We start from the raw sequence: 22,086 nt of genomic DNA, 5'->3' as shown, positions 1-22,086 counted from the left end.
TTACTTATTTCTCCATAAAATTTATATTACAGTTTTCACTTCTTTATTTTTCGTGTGGGGCATGCGGAAGAGGTGTGTGGTGTGAGACGTGTGGGTGGTGGTGTAAGAAAAGGAAGTGAATGGTGGTGCGAGGAAGTAAGTATGGCTGTGGCTGAGAAGAGACGTGCATATGAAGTGTGGCTGCAGAGGAAGGATGAGATGTCATATGAAAGGTATAAGGAAAAGAGGAATAGAGCGAGAAGGGCTGTGCGTGATGCTAAAGTGGCAGCAGATGAGAGGTGGGGTAGGCGGCTGACAGAGAATTTTCAACAGAATAAGAAAATGTTTTGGAAGGAGGTGAAAAGGGTGCGAAAGGGAGAGTCTGGGAAGGAAGAACGAGTAAAAGCAGAGGATGGAAGGATGTTAATTGAGATGGATGCAGTAAGGAAGAGATGGGCAGAGTATTTTGAAAGATTGTTAAATGTAGAGGAGGAAAGGGTGGCTGAGATTGTGGCAGATAGAAGGGTGCAAGGAATAAATGTGTTGGGAGAGTTGAATGATTCTTTGATCACGAAGGAGGAAGTGGAGAAGGCAGTAAAGGAGATGAAAACAGGGAAAGCTGCAGGTATGTATGGGTGTGCTGTGGAATGCCTGAAGGGTGGTGGAGTGACTATTGTTGACTGGTTAGTAAGATTATTGAATGTGTGCTTTGAGGAAGGTATGGTGCCAATTGACTGGGCAAGTGCTTGTGTGGTCCCGTTGTATAAAGGCAAGGGTGATAAGTATGAATGTACTAGCTTTAGGGGTATAAGTCTGTTGAGTGTTGTAGGTAAAGTGTATGGTAGAGTGTTAATTATGAGAGTTAGAGAGGGTACAGAGGGAGTGATTAGTGATGAGCAGTGTGGCTTTAGGAGAGTGGGAGGGGATGCGTTGATCAGGTGTTTGCTGTGAGACAAGTGTGTGAAAAGTATTTAGCGAAAGGCAAGGATGTGTTTTGGGCATTTATGGATTTAGAGAAAGCGTATGATAGAATTGATAGGGAGGCTTTGTGGACTGTTTTAAGATTGTATGGACTTGATGGTAGGTTACTAAAAGGGGTGAAAAGTTTTTTATGTAAATAGTAGAGCGTGTGTAAGAGTGGGAAATGCTGTGAGTGATTGGTTTCCCGTGAGAGTGGGGCTGCGACAGGGATGTGTGATGTCGCCTTGGTTGTTTAATATTTACATGGATGGTGTTGTAAGGGAGGTGAATGCAAGAGTTTTAGGTGGTCTGAGTCTGGTAAATGTTGATGGAGGAGAGTGGAATCTGAAGCAACTGCTGTTTGCAGATGATACTGCACTGGTGACTGATTCAGAGGAGAAATTGAGACAGTTGGTAGAGGAGTTTGGAAGGGTGTGTGAAAGGAGGAAATTGAAAGTAAATGAGAATAAGAGTAAAGTGATGAAGTGTACGAGGTTGATAGATGGTAGGGGGATGAATATAGTTTTGAAAGGTGAGTTGCTTGAGGAGGTAGATTGTTTTAAATATCTAGGGTCACATGTTGCTGTGGATGGAAGAATAAATGCAGAAGTGAAGTTTAGAATAAATGAAGTAGGAAAGGTGCTGGGAGGAATGAAAAAGTGTTTAAATGTCGTTCGCTTAGAATGGATGTAAAGAGAAGGCTGTATGAGGGTGTTGTGGTACCGACTGCGTTATATGGGGCTGAAACATGGAATATGGGTGTAGCAGAGAGGAAAAGTTTGAATGTAATGAAGATGAGATGTCTGAGGAGTATGTGTGGAGTGACGCGTATGGATCGAGTGCGAAATGATGAAGTGCGAAGGAGAACTGGAGTTGTTCGGGAGATGGCTGGTAGAGTTGAGCAGAGGGTGTTGCAATGGTTTGGGCATATGGAGAGAATGGATAATGAGCGAATGGTGAAAAAGATAACTAGATCTGATGTGAGAGGTGTAAGACTGAGAGGAAGACCACGAATAGGATGGATGGACAGTGTGAAGAGAGCGCTGGATGCGAGAGGGATGTCTGTTGAGCAAGGAAGAGTGGCTGTGCGTGACAGAAATAAATGGAGAGAAATTGTGAATGAATAAGTGATGACGCAGCCCTGAGGGGATATTCTCCCGCATTTGGTCTGATCAGCTAGTCAGGTCAGGTGCGGGTAAGGGGATGGGTCTGTTATGATGTGGCAGGGGTAAACCAGTTCTGCTGTCGGGCCCTGCTGTGGATGTCACTGCTTGCATTGCGCAGTTGACCCTTGTGCGGTGTGATGCGGTGAGGATCTGTCCGTTCTCCCCTTTGGGGCTAAGATGCGAATGAATGTGTTTGAATGGATGAGTAAATGGAGAGTGAGTCGTCCTGTCTCGGCTACCTCCCTTTCCTTGGGGGAAGCAGCCTAGGTATATAGATAGATAGATAGATAGATAGTGAAGGTCAGTTTACTGGGTTTCAGATATATTTTCCTTTACATTATTCTTTCTTTGTGTTCTTACACTTCTATTCTTCCTCTTTCGTCTTTTTTGTTTTGCTTTCGACTGCTCTATCACTTTCTGTCCATTTTGCTTTCCAATGACCATTTGACTCACCACCTCCTTTCCGTTACTACAGAATGTATCTCAGCGTATTCATCACGTTCACATTAAGGGACATTATTATCATCAACCTTTCATAACCCCATTCCGTCATTCCTCTCCCTACTATGGTAGTTCACAAGTTTCAGCCATACGCCCAGTAACTTAACTGGCTTCGTTGTAATTAGCAACAATTAAATTAATAATTTTCCGGCAACCTTTACAGTTTAAGATTAGTTTCCTTAATTTCCACTCACATTTCACGAGAATAAATGTAATTATTGTACAAATGTAATTCATTCAACGTTTCACTATTTCTCGATTTTCAATAGGCTGCTATAATTTCTGACTAATGCTTTCCATGAGGACGGTGTTTTGGTTTCCAGGTTATTACGCAACTGTCACTGTTGACTCTATTTACAAAATGGTCATCAGGAGAGAGAGAGAGAGAGAGAGAGAGAGAGAGAGAGAGAGAGAGAGAGAGCGTGTGTATCTTCACCAACACCTGGCGCGGTAGTGAGGCAGGGAACAGAGCAGCAGACCCTACACCACCACGACCATCAGGTTTACGCGCCACAACACTACCCGAGGATTAGGTTACATATTCGGATCATCCTCTCGTCAAAGCATCCTGCCTCATCAAACTGCCTCATTTGGTGTCATCTGATTCACAAATTAATTACACTACTTATAATATAATACTCTTTTCAACTGCAACCATCAGGCAACGTAAATTAGTTTATTTATTTGACTTACTGTCACTCTGTTGGCGTTGTAAAGAAAATTATACTGATTTGTGGCCCCAGACTGCAGCCTCATTTATCTCTTACCTCTCTCCACTCGTGCACTCAACCCCTTGTCTATTGGACCCTCAGCCATTTAACTCTCAACCTGTATTCCTCATCCTTTCTCTATTTACTGCATTTTAGTGCAGCCTCGCCTGGGACAGTGGCTTGGCATACCTTGACAGCATCATCGTCTTCGGCTAGTCCCTGAAACAGCGTCAATAGTGCCTACAATACGTTCTCGATTGAACGCGCCACACGGTGATAAAACAAGAACTGACCAAAAGTAGTTTAAGAAGACTCCTTGTTCAGTACCTGGGGCCTGCTTTTCATAAGCTGGACTCTGACAAAGTAGTTTCCTTTCAAGACTTTCCGTCTCCCACTGACTCAACCAAAGTTTGCACCTTTCTGGGTTTGGCTTCATATAACCAAAGATTTATCCTTGACTTTGAGAAGACTTTCATGTTTGGTCGGGAAGAGAGCGTACGTGTGTGCTGAGCTCTTCCCTAGTTATAGGGCTGCCCCACTGGCACTGGCATTTTGCTCACCTTTAGGGTGCATTTAATTTAGGCTATCTAGTCTTAATTTTCCTCCTTTCCCTGGTTAGAGATATGCTTATTTTCTATATCTTTTTACTGAGATTACCTTATCTTACTCTCCTCTGGAGTGGACTCCCCATTGATCACTCTCGGGTGTGAATAGGCACCAACGCGGCCTCCCGAGAGTGGTTTGAGAGGGTAACCTTAGACTTGAGTGTTTTGCCCTGGGTGTCTTGATCTTTGCTTATTTTTCTCTTTTCTTCCACTTCCCCCCTGAGAAGGAAGTGGTTACTTTGGCAGACGCCCCAGTCGCCTCCCCTCCCCCCTTTCCGGGGGGAAAGTGGCCCTGACGGGCTGACAGACACAGAAAGACCGCCCCCAGACTAAATGGCCCCAGACTCGCGCAGCGCTTGACATTCCTGTAAATAATGCGTTGTTTGTTACCCTACATGTAGTTGGTTCTACTCCCTTGGCTGGTCTCAGTCGTTTCATGATCAAGTAGGTGATTGATGGCTATGCTGGAGAGGTACAACATCTTAAAAAGCTTGACAATGGAGACCTTCTTGTGAAAACCGTAAACTCCTTCCAAGTTAAGAAGTAAACTCCCCGTACAACCAAGAGTTTACGATAGATGAACTGCTCCTTGCCCTGAAATCCTGTAAAGATACCAGTCATGGTCCAGGTACAGTACTATCACCTACGGTATGATCCAGCATCTTAATCAATACTACCTAAGTTTCACTGTTAGGGTGTTGAGCCAAGGTTGCCGCATTCTTTGCATTCCTGCAAAGGTGTTATCACCTGTAGGGATTTTGTGGTTATGGAGGAGGACGAGATCATACGTGAATTTGCTCAGCAGGATCAAGGCTCGCCTTAAGAGCTGCGGGGCCCAACTGGGAACATTTTTGGTAGGGTCCTACAGGTTCAAGCCAATGTCTGTAGAATCATACAGATATAAATGAAGTCTATTATAGACTTTATATTTCTATAGTAGAATGGAAAGCAATCAAAATGTGGTCTTAAAAATTGCATGTGAGTTAATGGACCAAATAGATCTATTTTAGTATAAAATTGCATACATGTAAGCCTATAAGTAAACAAACAAAATGTTTAGATCGCCTTTAATATAGTTACAAAACCACTTGTTTGGTGACTGAAACGATTTATAAAAAATATAAATTTTATTTCTTTAGAAAAAAAAAAAAACATTCAAAATGTCAGTGAACAGCATTGCTGGAAACAAATTATCTTTCTTGTCTAACTTTCAACCTCTGCTGTTTTTAGATTTAATGTACATGACTGTCAAACTGTTCAAACGTTCTTCCTGAGTTGATGATCTCGAGAAGTTTTGATCAGTTTCAGCTGGGAAAAACTCCTGTCTCCTGATTGCAACAGGCACTGGGATTGTCAAGAATATCTGAAGAGAAATAAATAAATTTGGAAATGCAGTAGTCATGATGTTCCAAGCAAGGAATTGAAGCATTTTCATGGTGCTCTGAGAGAGTTTAACATTCGTTTTTGATAGTAGTATCTTCTACATGCAGCACAGATTCACCATAATAATGCATAATTCGCTGCTTGACATATTCATGGAGGAAGAGCTTACGATATCAGTTCAAATTATAATATAGGAGGTAAAAAAGAAAAAACAAACAAACAAACAAACGTAAAATCTGTCCTCCATCGAAAAGTCTGGCACTTGTAGCTTGGAGGTTCCGTGTGGTCGAAGTAAAAAGAAATCTCGCACTTTCGCGCAAGACCTCGTGGCCGTATGTCCCATTTTTTTTTTTTCCCTCAGGAAATGCACTGTCCAAACCATCTTACTATCCAAACCATCACCACTCTCCTCTACTCTAGCTCCCTAACGTGGGGTCTCCTTGGGAGTGGGGCCCATTTGGGAGCAATTGGTCCAATTGTCTTAAAAACCGGCCCTGAGCAGGATGTAATAAATGCAAGATTTATTACTCGATTCTCGGAAAGCTAGGGGACAAGACTTCAACGATTGCCTTGACATTAATCAAAGTATCTCTTCCTGCTCTGGTCAAAATCGGCTATGAAATTGTTAAAGTAGGACCTTATATTCATAATCCCCTTCGGGTTCCAAATGCCAACTTTACGGTCATAACGATGAGACTTGTTGGGCTTCCCAGTCACTGTGTGGCAGGTGTGCAGCTCATGGTCATGATGCTGAACACTACATCTGAGACTGCATATTGCTTCCACTGCAAGGGTAGTCACTTCGTTTCCTCGAGGGATTGCCCCATGTGGAAGGAGAAGAAAGAGATCTGCACGGTGAAGAGCATCTCCTACTACAAGGCTCTGAAGAAGGTGATGGCGTTGCATGGAACCCCCGTAGAGTCGAGCGCCAAGTTGAAAAAGGGGCGCCAAGTGTTCGTCATCTATTTCTCTCTCTCTCTCTCTCTCTCTCTCTCTCTCTCTCAATATCCACACATCATAAACTGCCATATCTAATTTTCTCACGGTACACATTTATTTACCATAAGCATGAACCTTGAAATTAGGTCTGCCCCACCCTCTCCAAACATCAGCCGCTCTCATAACACTTTCGTTTATTCTGTTCACAATTCTTCACTCCAACTGACCACACCATGTAAGCACACTCTTTTTGATAAATGTATTAAAATATGCCTGCAACTACATCAATTTTCATTTCAAATCAAAATTTATGCAAAATAGAAGTCTGTCAAAGCGAGTTGAGGAGCTGAAGGAGAAAAACACTTCCGCTAACTTTAGCATGGTTACGCACTAAATCCTGATTCTTAAATTAATAGTTAAATGAAACACAAAATTTTGACCGGATTTCCAATAATTAGGTGTGTATTACCCTATGTGGTCATAATAATGAAAATATTTTCCAATTAAATGCGCCTATTCGTTAAATAGTCGCCGATTCGGAATTTCGTAGCACTATACCCTTTCCTTCATACTTCGTTGTCAGCAGAATTTCTTACTCTGCATCTTTTGGATATCAGTTCATTTTTAATCCTATCCCTTACATGCAATCCACTCTCATTCCTCGTTAAATTTATATCTATTGCTTATACACTGCAGTCTTTTAGCTCTTGTCACACAAAAGTTTCAAAAGCATATATTACTGTGGCCACTTACACACTATACCTATTTTCTCAACATTTATCTCAATAGAAAGTGTTTAAAGTTTGCAATAAAAGCTTATCTTTGTCTTAATCCTCAGCAAGAACTATGTGCCCTTGTACTGTCTGATATAATTGTCCTCTGAAAACATGTGCGTGTTACCGCTCACAACCCTTTTCCCTGTCATATTTTCCTTCTCCACCTTCATCTTCTCTTTCCATCCTTATTTCAAAATGTCTCTCATTTAATCTTTTAGTCATCTCTCTCTCTCTCTCTCTCTCTCTCTCTCTCTCTCCTAAGGACCTACTCTGCCTCTTTCCTAATTTTCTTCTACATCCTTCAACAGAATCTTAATATTTCCCCATTCATTTTCGCCTCTTTCCTTCCTCATCGAAACTTTTTCTATTTCATTTTTCATTGTAAGGCAAATGACTACCGCAGTCTCCGGACCTTGGACGGCCTCACGCCAGGGTTATCTGTCTATGGTCGTACCATTCTAAAGTGGCGGTTTGGGTGGGGCACGAACATCTGTACAGTGTTGCCACGTTTTCCATACTCGCGATGCCCCTGTCTCTCTCTCTCTCTCTCTCTCTCTCTCTCTCTCTCCTGAGAGAGATGTGCTTCACCCTCGGGAATTTTGTTTCTTTTATGAGTGACTTATAAACCTGTGCTTTCATTTCTTTATTTTGTTTTTATTATATCTAATTATATTTTAAAATATTGTTGTTTTACATATGGCGCCAGGTGACCTCGCTGTTGTGCCGCCATGATTTGTTTTCATTCAATCACTCTTTCCCTCCTTCGTTCCCTCCCTTCCTTCATCTCTCACTAAGCTGCACTCAACACGCACCCGGTCTGCCTTCCCCCCCCTCTCTCTCTCGTCTGTGGTATTTTAGGATATATTTTGGTTATTTTCTTTTACGTTATAATGTACATATTGTAAATTTGACTTTATTTCCACACCACCCAGGAGGTTAAAGTCTTGGCGCGTTTTTTTTTAAGAGGTGTCCCCAAACAGGCCTATTCCTCTATCCCTCACAGATGACCAGGTCGGACTGGGTGTGTGTGAGTGTTGCCGCTCACGAGGGTTTAAGGTATATATTTTTTTTACTAAGAAACTGGCATATTTTTGCTTATATTCCTGCACATTATCTTATAATCATAGTTGTGCCATTATTACCAACCCCAGAAATACGGTAACAGCCAATAAAAGTGACTACTTTTTTTTAAAGCAATACTGTAAAATAATTATGCCACGTTTCTGTATTGCCGTATAAATATTTTACGCATAATCAGTTTACTGTTCTTTCATATATTATAATACACACGTTACCATTATATTCTTATGTGTTTATCTTATTGTGATGGCTATTACATATATCTGAGCCGTTCACATAGCGGGTATGGAACACGTGGCACCACTGTACAGAGGTTCGTGCCCCACCCAAACCGCCACTTAAGATTGGTACCACCATAGTAAAATAGGTCTGCCGTCCGACCACTGACACACTGGACGTGAAATATTCTCTGTACCGAGACTGAACCCGGAAATTCCTTACGAGATAGTATAACTCGCATATCATGGGGTAATATTATGCTGGACAATGATTTTCCTGTAGGTAACAGGTATAATCATATTAACAGTCTCACCTGAAGCTAGATTTTTTTTTTTTTTTTGGGGGGGGGTTCCCTTTTTACCACTCAGTACAAGCCCCAACACTAGGGAACATTGTCCCTGAAGGCCAAGCAGGGAAGGGTGCATGCGAGGGAAAAAAAAACAAACGGTACCTTAGGGCACTGAAGGTTTGGAAGTAATTCCATTTCAAGCACAAAATGAACAAAGACATACAATGGCACGTATGTGGTACAAAGTTGTTACAGTAATTATCATTCCATGTTTAGAAATGAACAAAGTGGTACACAGATACACATGTATGGACATACAGTACGTGCGAGTATGCAAATAGAGGCATATATATATATATATATATATATATATATATATATATATATATATATGCACACGTAGCCATAGACATACTGCGTGTACAGGACAGGTACGCATGTATAAAGATATGGGTATGTGTACAGGCGTGCATGCGTATACATATGCAACGTGCACATATGATATATTCAAATATACATAAACCGGGAGACATATATACACAGTACATATACACCTTAAACAGATACATATAGCCTACATAGTCACATACACAGGTAGATAGACAAAAACTATATGCAATATAAAATTACCTCTTGATTCAAAATTCCAGCACAAGGACAATACATGCACATGCACCTGATGTGTACGTGTGGACAAAACACACACACACACACACACACACACACACATGGGGGCGAGAGCTGTATCTGAATACGGCAGTTATCCCTAAATTTTATCGTATTCTATAGGGCTTTCAGAGAAAACTTTGTTCTAGGATAAACCTTACCTAGTTAGCGAAATCATCGTTCGTAATTATGTAAATCGCCTCCATCTCCCTGGTATCTAATACCATTCGTATAGTACTGTAAATTTGAATGTGATAGATGCAACGAAGCCTCCTATGCCACAAGAGGATATGAAAATGTAACATTCCTGATAAATCGCTAAGAAAACTATGCTGCAATTTCTTGTGCTGACTATTGTACGACCTCCAATCTAATGGGAGCTCTCCACCGCACCACCATCCAGTTACAATGAAGAGCAAGGTTTAGATAGCCTAAATGCAACTACACGTGTGTCATTAAGGTTGACAGGGGCGCAGCACCATAATGGTCACTTTAACAGTGGAAAATATTTGCCATGGTTCCATCTTAGAATCATCATCATCATCATTATTGGAGGTCAAACACCGTGGGGCGCATAGTCTCACTCACACTTTGACTCTGCCCACATGGATCCCTTCGTTCAATGCTCCAAGCTGCAACTGTTACCCTTCTAAGTATCTCTCGACATGAATGATCAGCCTGCTCCATCCATGAGTTCAGTGGCTTTCCCCTTGGTCTCCTCAACCCCGGCTTAACTCTCTCAGAGATCACCCTGTAGGCAGGATCAACCCTAGGAAAATGGGCCACATGCCCATATAACTAGATTTGACGCTGACGTATTGTATGGGCAGTAGACCTCGACTCGGTCTCACGGAGTAATCACTCGTTATGTACCCTGCCATACCACTGATATTCCATGATCCTGCGAAAGCAATTAGTATCAATGGAGTCATTTCGCCACTTCAAGTCACTGTTTAGTGTCCGTGTCTCACAGCCATTGTGTAAAAAAGATAGCACCAGTGTCTTAAAGATGCGAATTTTCGTCCTTCTACATAAATAACTCCTATGCCAAATACCCAAGTTGGGTGAATTCATACCCCTGTAGGCAAGACCGATGGGACATGAAATATCATCTGACCTACCGTTTTAATTTAATACACTTTCAGGATAAGTGGATCTTTCAAAGCCTTCCACATTCTCACCACATGCTTGGACAGACTGGACTGCTTTATCCAACAAGCCACCAAATGACTCAACCGTGATCTTGGCCAGAGAGACCTTTAATCCCAGTAGCTTTGCATTGTCGTGAAAATCCTTAATGGCTCTCAGTAATATCGCCAACGACTCCACTAGGGTAACTACATCATCAGCAAAGTCAAGGTCAGTAACCCTGAAACTGCCAAGTGTTCTTTCACAGTGACTTCAACTCAGCCCAGCCAAGTACCCAATCTTTGCACGAGTTGAAAAGCTTGGAAGCAAGGACACACTCTTGCAGTCAACTGTAGACTTCTTTGGTGCGAATCCAGTTTGCTCACGCTCTGAAACTTTAGCAAATGGTCCAAGATACGTATCAGGAGAATGTGAGCAAGAATCTTCCCTGGCACACTGAGCACTGTATTACCACGAGAGTTACTACAGCACACTGGTCTCTTTTCCCTTTCCAGATACGGGTGAGCAAACCCCCCGTCCAGTCAGGATGAAAGATAGCAGTCCGCCAAATGGCTTCTATGACTGCATGCAATGCCCTGATCATGGCTCAGCTCCTAGCTTTGATCATTTCCTCCGGGATGCCACAAACACCAGCTGCTCTACCACTTTTTAGCCTATCCACTGCCTTCTTGATTTCCTTTTGAGAAGGTACGGTACATCACTTGGTGGGAGAGCGGTCAATGGTTCTACACCAGCCAACAGAAGTTCTTCATCTGGAGGTTTACCAATATGCATCTACTCAAAGTACACAGTCAAATGAACCCTATACTCACTCACCCCCCAGAGCGAGCCGTTCTTCTGCTGTCTAAATAGATTTAAACTGAAGGACAAGTATGACGTGGAGCATCTTCAGGGCTCGTTAAGCAGGTCGAAAGTCATTCGCCTGAAAACGGCCTCCCACCTCCAGCGAATTCCCCTAATCTCTTTATCCTTTCTCAGTAGAACTCGTCTTGACTACTGAAATAAACCGAAATAAGAATTCAACACTAAAATATGATGTTAGTCATGAGGCAGAGCTATGGAGATGATGTAGAGTCACTGTACTGTTCTCTTTTGCCACGGAGCTAAGGGAATTATGCTGCAGAAGGACGAAAATCTCCGCCTAGGTAAAGTGAATGAACTATGGGTAAGGTAGTACTAGAGGCTTCGTAGCTCATTCCCCTAGGCGAATCGTTCATATTACACTTTAGAAATTTTTTGTATGCTGTTTATATTCTTTTCGAGGACTTTGATAAGCTGTTGTTATGAGGTAGGAATGAGTCTGTTTACTAATCAAATCATTCCTCCAGTCTGACTACATCTGGTTGTCAACTGAGCTGAAAGAGATCTTTGTCAGGCAAAAATAAATCGAATAATCACGCTGACTCACACTTGTATGTTTTTAATATGTTTTTCATGCCGACGTTGTTTGAATCATTAGCAAAAATAAATAAATGAATATGGAGTAGCTTTGAAAATAAATGCTTTTGGGTGAAATCGCCCGATAGCAAATTCACCCCATACAAATCCGTGTCATATAAACTTTCTGCATTACAAATTCGCCTTGATTCGAACTCGCCCTGTTCTAGCTATCTATTGCCAGACGCCTCAATCTCGTAAGGGGTGGCCACAAACAAATCACCTCCATGTCGCCCTGTCCAATGCCACTTCACTGCCTTGCTCCCAGCTCACACACCCTCTCTTTCATATGCCTCTCCACTCCATCCCTCCATCTCATCCTCGGCCTCCCCCTCCCTCTCCCCCCTTCCACCTCACTCGCATACACTCTCCTCGTTAGTCGCTCACTCTCTATCCTCCCCACATGGCCAAACCACCTCAATGTATTTCTCGCCCTCTTGCACCATAAAGATAGAGTAAAATTAATTTTGGTGTAAGAGTGGGTGTTTTTACGTGGGAAGGAATTAGAATTTCAGAACACTGATTGGTGAGATTGAGAGTATGTCCCAACTGACTGGACACCTTTTTGGTTAATTTCTCTTCTGTCATTTTTTCTTCATACTTTCTTCTGCACAGCTCCACTCCATCCTTACAGTTATTGCAAAGAAAAAAAATAATAATGAGTTGGTATGATAAACATCGCTGGCCTGTTCATTTCACTAACCAGTACATGTAAGTTGTCATCAGTCCTGTGAAGCTGGATGGTATCATTTTCTCCAGCCCGCCCTATACCTTTGCGCGAGATTCAGTATGTGTTTCTGTGGGTGTTTCTGTATGTATGCATGGTTTAACTCATCCTTGGCTATAAGATAAATTTGAATGAAACTTTCCAGGTGAGCTCGGCTGGTTACTCCGAAGGTCTTCCACTATATATAGTTTTCCAACCATGATTTTTATGGGGGGGGGGGTCAGACCGCTCATCAAATAAATCTCAGAAACAGAGAAAGGAGGGCAGATATGGCTCTGATATTTTAGTACATGTTGTACAATGGTCTCTCAACTGTTATGCGATATCTATGGAGTGTGACTCTCCAATGATTCTTGGGTTTCAGTGCCCTCTCAAAGAATAAAAGTAATCAGAAATAGGGGAAAACGAGCAAAAGAATGTCAAAGAAACTTCTCAGGTCAGTTCGTCTGTTTACTTGATAATGTCTTTCATTGTACAAAATTTTCCACCATTTTTAGGGGAGCCAGTCACCTCCAAAACTTTAAGAGGACTCAAAATAGGGTTTGGAGGGAAGACATCACTCTGATATCTTAGTATATGTTGTAAAATTGACTGTCATCCATAATACGATATTTGGAGAGCGTGACCCTTGCAGCGATTCTTCGGGGTGCTCAGTCTCCTTTCCTGAAAATAGAAACGGTCAGAAACATTTATTTCTTGCTTCCCAGGTGAATTCATCTTCTTACTCCAAAGGTCTTCCACAATATACAGTTTTCCAACCATAAATTTTTAAAGGGGTCAGTCCCCATCCCCCAATAAAAACTTTTCAGAAATAGTGTATGGAGGGCAGACATGGTTTTGATATCTTCGTATTTGCTGTACAGTGGACTCTCATCTGTGATACGTTATTTGAGATCGTGGCCCTTCCTGTGGTTCTTGGGGGGATCAGTGCCCCTCCCCAATATAAAAACAATCAGAAATTGGAGAAAGTGAGCACATGGACTTCAGTAAAATCTACACACATATTGGGTATGCAGTTTCCATGTTTTTTCTGAATGAGCTGGAAGAAGCTACACATCTACCCTATTTGTAGCCAGAGAGCACAGAGAAGTATTATAAGCAGTGGCTTATCAAGGATTCAAGGAACAGGAGGGGCAAGGCGAGGCCAAGTCTTTTTGGGGGGCACAGTGCTACACATTGTCCACGCATTAATTAATCTGAAATTTCAAATTAGGGGCCAGTGGGGGTACAAGGATCAGGTGGGGGGTAACCGGGCCCTGCAGGCTCACCTTGCCCTTTGTAATTACGTACTGTTATGAGGGGGTATGACCAACCCCACAATTTTGATAAAGGAAAAAAATATTTTTTACTGTATTTTTTTGTAATATCAGATAGATCTGGCTCAGTCTCTACCCACGGGGGCGATCGTGTGTGTGTGTGTGTGTGTGTGTGTATGTGTGTGTGTGTGTGTGTGTGTGTGTGTGTGTGTGTGTGTGTGTGTGTGTGTGTGTGTTTTACCTAACCAACTTTGGTTCAAAGTAGATCAAAACCATATGAGTCGATCTTGCCCTGTGGCCATAGGCTTGACCTGTCTAGGTAACCATGAACTTTGACTGACTGAGCTCTAAATCACATCCTTTCATTCCTACCGTATCCTCGACGCTTCCACAAGTTTGGTCTAAATCAGATAAAAACAATGCAAGTTGACCTTGACCTGTGTCCTTAACCTTTGACATATCATTTCAAAAAGGAAAAAAAAAAAAACAATGGGTTTAAATCTTTGCTAACCCTCAACCCTTCTCCCAAGTTTGGCTAAAACCATATGAAAATTGTTAGTTTTTTTGTTAACCCGTCACGTCCCGAGGTTTCCCGCACCTCCGACATCCCCCAGTCCTGAGCTATTTTGGAAATTTTTTTTTTTGGCTAAAACTTCCGCTTTGGTTGAAGAACAAAGGAAAATCACCAAGAAAGGGCTTACCGTGGTCCATAAGTGGTCGGAACAGGTGAGGTCCCTTGCGCCAGGTATTGTATTCTATCACTGACGTGTGAGGCGCTCACGTTTTCTATGGTAGGAAATATTGGGAGAAACAACAAACAACACCTCTATATTTATTGAATTTGAACTAATAAACAATAAGAGTAGGAATATAATGGATTTCAGACACATATATATGAAAAATAAGCATTGTACCATCGCGCAAGCATAGCGAGTTAGGTCTGAGTGGTAACATGCTATATGCTAAGTTTCTTGTATCAGTCAACATATCATTTTTTCTACTTGTATACTTCTGTTTCATTGACATTTTACCTATTTTTACTGTTTGTAAATATTTTCAGATGTTTTCATTCATTATGATGACATGCAGCATAAGTTTAGCGCACATAGGCTTACTAAGCGCACTCGCTATGACTCATATTTCAACATACCCAATTGTTTTATCACTTTCCTATTATTTTTTCCTTTACATAGAACCTTTCCTCCACCACTGTAAATATTTTCAATTATTTACATTCATTACGAGGACATTTAGCGAAATGCTAGTGCATATTCACGTAGCAAGCACAATCTCAAACACTCGTGTTTCATCTTCTACTTTATTTTTTCACTTCAATTATACTTTCCCACTTACATTACACACGTTTACACCCCCATACTGCACTACAGTATATAATTATAGTTACTGGCATTATTTATTCAAGTGAGCGTCAGAATATCACATGAAAAAACCCTCGCAATGAATGTTTCGACCAACATAATACTCAAACGCTTACATACAAATTCTTCACATATATTACACACTTTCCCACTTGCTGACTTCTATTTTCATAATTACGGGCCTTATTCATTCAAATGAGCGTCAGGATATCGCATCTCTATACCACGCTAGGAGTATTTTGACTTAGAAAATATATCAGCACTTACAATAATTTGAACTTATATTATACCCGTTTGCATTTCCAATAATAATATTTACATATTTACGGGCCTTTTTTATTGCACTGAGCGACAGAATATCGCATCATAAAACCCTCGCTAGGTATGTTTCCACTTACAGCATATTTATACACTTACATACAATTTTTGCACTTATATTATACCCGTATGCACTTTATACTAATATTTTTAGATCAACATGACTGATAATTTCACTGAGCGTCTCTTTGTCGCATTTACTTCATAGTTTCAGCGTCTTATCGCATTCACACCATATTAGAATTGCATCAAGGTGTGACATTCGCTGAAACATGGGTGAATACAGAGACCCACGTCACACTCGACGCACTCATAGCGGGTGTCCTTCCTCTGTGTGGTGAGTCTCACCCGGGAATTGCTACACACGTGACACTTGCGTTGGGGCCTAGGTCTGTTTGGCTGAGGAGGGATAGGAGTGGGGAAATGGCGGCTGGATATTCTCAGGGGAGTTTGGGCAATGGGGGCAGTGCGGGTGCGATGTTGGGGCCTTTCAACAGCATACCGTGCAAACATCTTTCTTGTGAGCTCCCTTACAAACCCTTCAAAGGTTTCCTGAACTCCTGTTGTCATGGCGTGAAGGTGGTGGCAATTCAGAGCAGTGATGTCTAGCAAGTGAAAGAACAGTTTCTTATACCACTTCATCGTGGTCCTGGCACACTCTACCGTCGGTATCATGGAGTCTGACTGGTCCACTAGGCGCATGTTTATGTTATAGTCCATGACACACTCAGGTTTCCAAATGTGACGCCTGTTCTCGCTCCGGTAATCAATGTAATCAGTACGCTGCATCAAGGGGCGGTGAACCGTTGACAAGAGGCTTACTTCTCTATTATGGTTCCACACAGTTGCAAGGATGTTGTTGGCTTTGAAGAAGACAACCTCATTCCTGTCAAGTTTCCTCCCTACCTAGGCCATGTGACGCCGGTTCACCTTCACGGTTCCACAGATTCCCGTTTCATGCATGTGAAGATAACGAGCGAGGAGAGGGCTAGTGTACCAGTTGTCCAGGTAGAGGACGTGACCACGATGAAAGTAGTCTTCTATGACTGTCTTTACCACTGCTCCCGACAGTCCAATACTCCGATCTTCTATTATGTCTGTCTGTGCACCGGTGTACAAGACTATGTCTTAAATGTATCAAGTCCTACAGTCGCATATAACAAAGATCTTGAACCCAAAACGGTGCCTTTTGCTGGGTATATACTACCTAAATGAAATATTACCTCTCCACAACACGAGACTCTTGTCTATGACGAGGTCTCTATAGGGATAAAATGACGAACGAAAGGTTTGCCTCAGGTAATCAAAGACCAACCTAATTCGCCTCATCTTAACTGTGTTGTTAGCATTTGCAGGATCATGAGCATCATAGAAATGGAGGCGACTCAGAATTTGTTGAAACCGATTACGGCTCATGACTTGCCCAAATATTGGTGTAAACATAACAGGGTCCCTTGTCCAGTAAGCTGGAATTCTGTTTTTTCGTATAATACCCATGAAAAGGACTAGGGCAAAAAATAGGAACATTTCTGAAAGGGAGACAGGGTAATCATATATGATAGAATGCCTACTCCTTGTTCCCAATCTTTCACTCTCAAGGCGCTGGGTGCTTGCAAAAAGGTTGGTTTGATAAACAATCTGCTCCACGAATGCCTCACTAAAAAACAGGTGGAAAAAATCCAACCTGGTAGAATTACGGTGAATTTCGGGAGCAATGCAGCCAGAGCGCCCCTGCTCAGTGAAGGGGTGAATGAGGGGAGAAAAATCACTCCCATCCTCCCAATTCCATCCCACAAATCCCTTGTCCCCATCATCCCCATCACCGCCTTCGCCTGGGTGGGAAGGAGATGCTGGTGGGGGAGGTTGGGGAGAAGGAGTGCGGAGGGCTTCCCCACTCTCACTCCTCTTCCCTCTGGCTTTACCCTTTCCTTTTCCCTTACCCTTACGGCCTTGAGGAACATTAGGGGGCTGTGGGGATGAAGTTGGGGAATATTGGGGAACATAAGACATGCTGGGGAGTGGTTCCTCCCCACCTTCCCCCTCCATGACAACACCACGTGATTTTTCACGCACTCTAACTCGCCTATGTGTTTGGGAATATTGGGGAGCATAAGACGTGCTTGGGAGTGATTCCTCCCCACCTTCCCCCTCCATCACAACCCCACGTGATACAGAACGCACCCACACTCGCCCACGTGATACACCCCGCCGCCTCACACTACCTAGGGAGAGCAATGACTCACTCACGCCACTCTCACTTTCCATACTCCTCCCTGCACTTTCCCTTTCACTCTCCACTCCTTTCCTTCCACAGCACTTCCTACCTCCCCAACCAAAATACTAGGCCCACACCTGCTCGTCTGACGTGGCATGCGCTCGGGGCCACAACGAGTAATTATCTCACGTCCATACCACATGGCAGCACGTCCCACAACCCCGTCCTCGTCCTCGTCCTCATTATCAAATTCGGGTTCCACATCACGTTAGGGCTGGGCATAGGATGTTGCATGTGGTTTCTTGGCCGGCTGCCCCTCTCTAGCAGCATGGTAAGTCACGTACTGCCGCTTCCTGGGGGACGGGACTTCTTCATCACTGCTGTTGGTTTCCTCCTCCTCTGGCTGCACATAATCTTTGTCATCAACCTCGTCATCCAGTGGAGAATCACTGTCGCCTGTAAAGGCGTCCAGGGCGGCTTGAATTTCGACCTCTGAGAGACCTCTCGTAGCCATGTCTGAGCATGACCGTTGCTAACAGGTGAGTGGATGAGCCCCGGGTTAGCGCAGGTCGCGCGGGGTCACCGAGTGTCCTCGCCTGGTGGTAGGTAGGGGAAGGTCAAGTGAGGATACGTACTGAAAATCAAGTGCGAAATTTGAAAATTGTGGAAATTATGGACTTTGCAATTGTATGACGTACCAGTACATCGCCGGGTATGGCAAATGCAAAACATTGCAACGTACCCATACGTCGACGGGACGGGGCGGGTTAACACGCACCACACAACTCCAGCTTTGACCTTGTCCTGTGGCCTTGGTCTTTGGTTGATTGTCTTCAAGATTCATTTACTTCATTTATGTCTTTCCCTTAAACCCTTGCCCAGTTTTACTCTATTTTTAATTGAAACAATTTACACTGATTTTTCCATGTCAGTGTTTTATTTTGCCCAATGACCTTGGCTTTTGGTCTATTGTTCACAGAATTAGTGGGTTTCATCACGGGCTGTCTCACTCCTTCCACTAAATTTGATTAAAGTTGGGAAAAAAACTATTCCTTTTATAGAGCATTCCTCCCATGAGAATCGTTCTGGACATGAAAATTGTTCCAACCATGAGATATCTCAAAAGGTATTTATCGGAGATTAGCCATGCTTGCTGCAAGGGTTGGGCGAGAGCCCATGACGAAACCAATAATTTATTTAGAACAACAGGTCAAAGTTCAAGGTCACAATGCAAGGTCAAAGTTCGACCCAAGTGTGTGTGTGTGTGTGTGTGTGTGTGTGTGTGTAGATAAATATATGCATGGAAAAAATCTGCAGCACTTTTAGGAGTCATTTTTAGAATACCAGTACATAAGTGTTTGTGGAAAGATTTTCGGCAATGCCGTACGTATCATTGACGTTTTTAATAATAATGGTGATGATGATGATCATAATAATAATAATCAATCAATCTATCTATCTATCGCCAGACGCCTTAATACCGTATGGGGTGGCCACAACCAAATCGCTTCCACCTCGGCTTGTCCCCAGCCATTTCACTGCCCTGCTCCCAACTCATACCCCCCTCACTCATATACCTCTCCACTCCATCCCTCCATCCCATCCTCGGCCTCCCTCTCCCTCTCCCCCCCTCCACTTCACTCACATACACACTCCTCTTCAGTCTCTCACTCTCCATCCTCTCCACATGGCCAAACCACCTCAGTGTGTTCCTCCTAACGCTTCCTATCACATCCACATCCACATCCACACCACAACTCTCCTTTATATCCTCATTTGTCAGCCTGTCTCTCCATGTGACTCCACAGGCTCCTCTTAAATAACTCATTTCAACTGCACTCACTGTTGACTTGTGTCCTTCTGCCAACGTCCAAGCTTCACTTCCATATGTTAGAGTTGGTATCACAATACAGTCATGTAGAAATTTTTCACTTCCATGCTCACTTCCCAGTTTCTTATCACTGCTTTCAAGGAATAAGCAATCATTCTTCTTTGTTGTACCCTTTCAAGCACTTCACCCTCCAAACTTCCATCCTTACTCATCACACTCCCCAAGTACTTAAACGTACTCACATTTTCCATTTCCTCACCATCCAACCTCACTGCACATTCACTGGCTTCACCTCTCTCAAAGACCATCACTTTACTCTTCCCTACATTCACATTTAGATTCTGTTTCTTCCACACTCTCCCAAACTCATCCACCAAGCCTTGCAGCTCCCCTTCGTCTTCATTTAACAACACAGTATCATCTGCAAACAACAGTACAGAGAGTTTCCAAAAACTACCCAGTCTCACCAGGGTCACTCCAACGTCCACTGCCCTACCTTGTACCTCTTTTATTACCCCATCCATGTACAGATTGAACAACCATGGAGACATGACACATCCCTGTTTCAACCCAACCTTCAAAGAGAAACATTCACTCAGTTCACCATCCACACGCACTGCAGCCTTAGCACTGTCATACATACTCATCACAGCATTCAACAACTTCCCATCTACTCCATAATATTCTTAATACTTTCCACAATCCTTGTCTATCCACCCTGTCATACGCTTTCTCCAAATCCATGAAGGCCACATACAACTTTCCTTTCTCTAGAAACTTTTCCACTAAAGATCTAAGAATGAATATCTGATCTACACAACCTCTTCCCTTCCTAAAGCTTCCCTGTTCTTCTCCAACTAATTCCTTTGTTATTTCCCTAATTCTTTCAATATGTATCCTACCATACACTTTTCCTATTACACTAAGAAGACAAATGCCCCTATGATTACCACACACTTCCTTTTCCCCTTTTCATTTGTACCAGGGAATAATTATACCTCAATTCTAATCCTCCAGGATTCTACCTTCCTCCTAGGCCAATCTGCACATCTTCCACATCCATTCTACTACTATCTCTCCCCCATGCTTCAGCATTTCACCACACACTCCATCAATAATAATAATAATAATAATAATAATAATAATGACAGTAATATTATTGTCATTATTATTATTATTATTATTGTTATTATTATTTTTATTATTGTTATTATTATTATTATTATTATTATTGTTATTATAATTTTTTTTATTATTCCAAAACACTACCACCAGCAACAAAAAGGATCACTCAGAGGCCCGTATTCTTGTTGGTTAAGGAATCTCCCTAACACCTCCTCCTAAGCGATTTATTTTGCATATTACTCTTTTCTCTTCTATGCCATTAAGAGGACTCAAATAACACCATAATATGCAAAAATTGCATACACATTGATATTAACTAGCCGTTTCCTAAAATAAATCTCTGAGGAAGAGTTACTGATTTTTTTTTTTTTTTACCGACGAGAATACGGACCACAGAGTTTAATACCCGCCTCTGCACGCTGGTCTATGGGCCGAATATCTGATTTTGCTCTGTTCCCTGACCTTCAAAGGAATACTCCAACAATCGTTATTGGTTTACCTTTCACATTTCCACCAACTTTGGTTCAAAACAGATCAAAACCTTTTGAGCTGACCTTGCTCTATTGTCTTGGGTTAGGCCTGTCCCTGTGACCTTGATCTTTGAGTGTTCTCTAAATTGTATCCTTTAATTTTTGCCTTATCCTTTATCCTTCCACAAGGTCATTTCTACAACAACTAAAAATTATGCAAGTTGACCTTGTTCTGTGAACCTGGTTTTGTTCTCATAAACAGTAGTTTACTTCTTGGCTAACCCTCAAATTTTCTACCGAGTTTGGCTAAAATCGTGTGAAATTGTTAGAGTTTTTTTTACTAACACCCACCACGAACGTCCAACTCTGAACATGCACTGTGACCTTGACAATTAGGTGATTGTTCTAGGGCTGAATCACTTCATCAGACCATTTGGTTACCACCTCCACCCGTGACATTCATCCATCAGAGGTATCATTAAACAGAGCTGATCGAGTTAATCTAGCCAGACCTACAGTAGGTCCGGACACACACGACCCTTCTCAGTTACCAGTCGATTTGAATTTTGATGGAAGCATAGATGACACATGCCACGCATGTAAATGAGGCTCACATAAAATATCACACATAATGGAGCACTACACAGCACATGCTACAGCGAGACGCACACACGACATGAATGAAACAGGAAACCCATTAGACGAACCGGAGGGACGATTGCATACCTGTAGTCGACAGGTCTGCTCGGCCAAAAAGAGAAAGGTGGAGGAAAAATAATAACATTTCACAATCACAGCCATCAATCAAAACAATGTTCGTATTTGATTTATACATTTTTGATTTGTCAGATTTCCCTCATGTTTTTAAATACAGGTCAATTTGGATTCTTTCAGTTTATCGAAGGA

This window comes from Coenobita brevimanus, chromosome 46 (genome assembly GCF_032717465.1).
Source record: "Coenobita brevimanus isolate Jiangsu-jjx chromosome 46, ASM3271746v2, whole genome shotgun sequence".
In the NCBI taxonomy this organism is placed as follows: domain Eukaryota; kingdom Metazoa; phylum Arthropoda; class Malacostraca; order Decapoda; family Coenobitidae; genus Coenobita; species Coenobita brevimanus.
The sequence above is the reverse complement of the archived record's forward strand: the minus strand, read 5'-3'. Positions refer to the sequence as shown.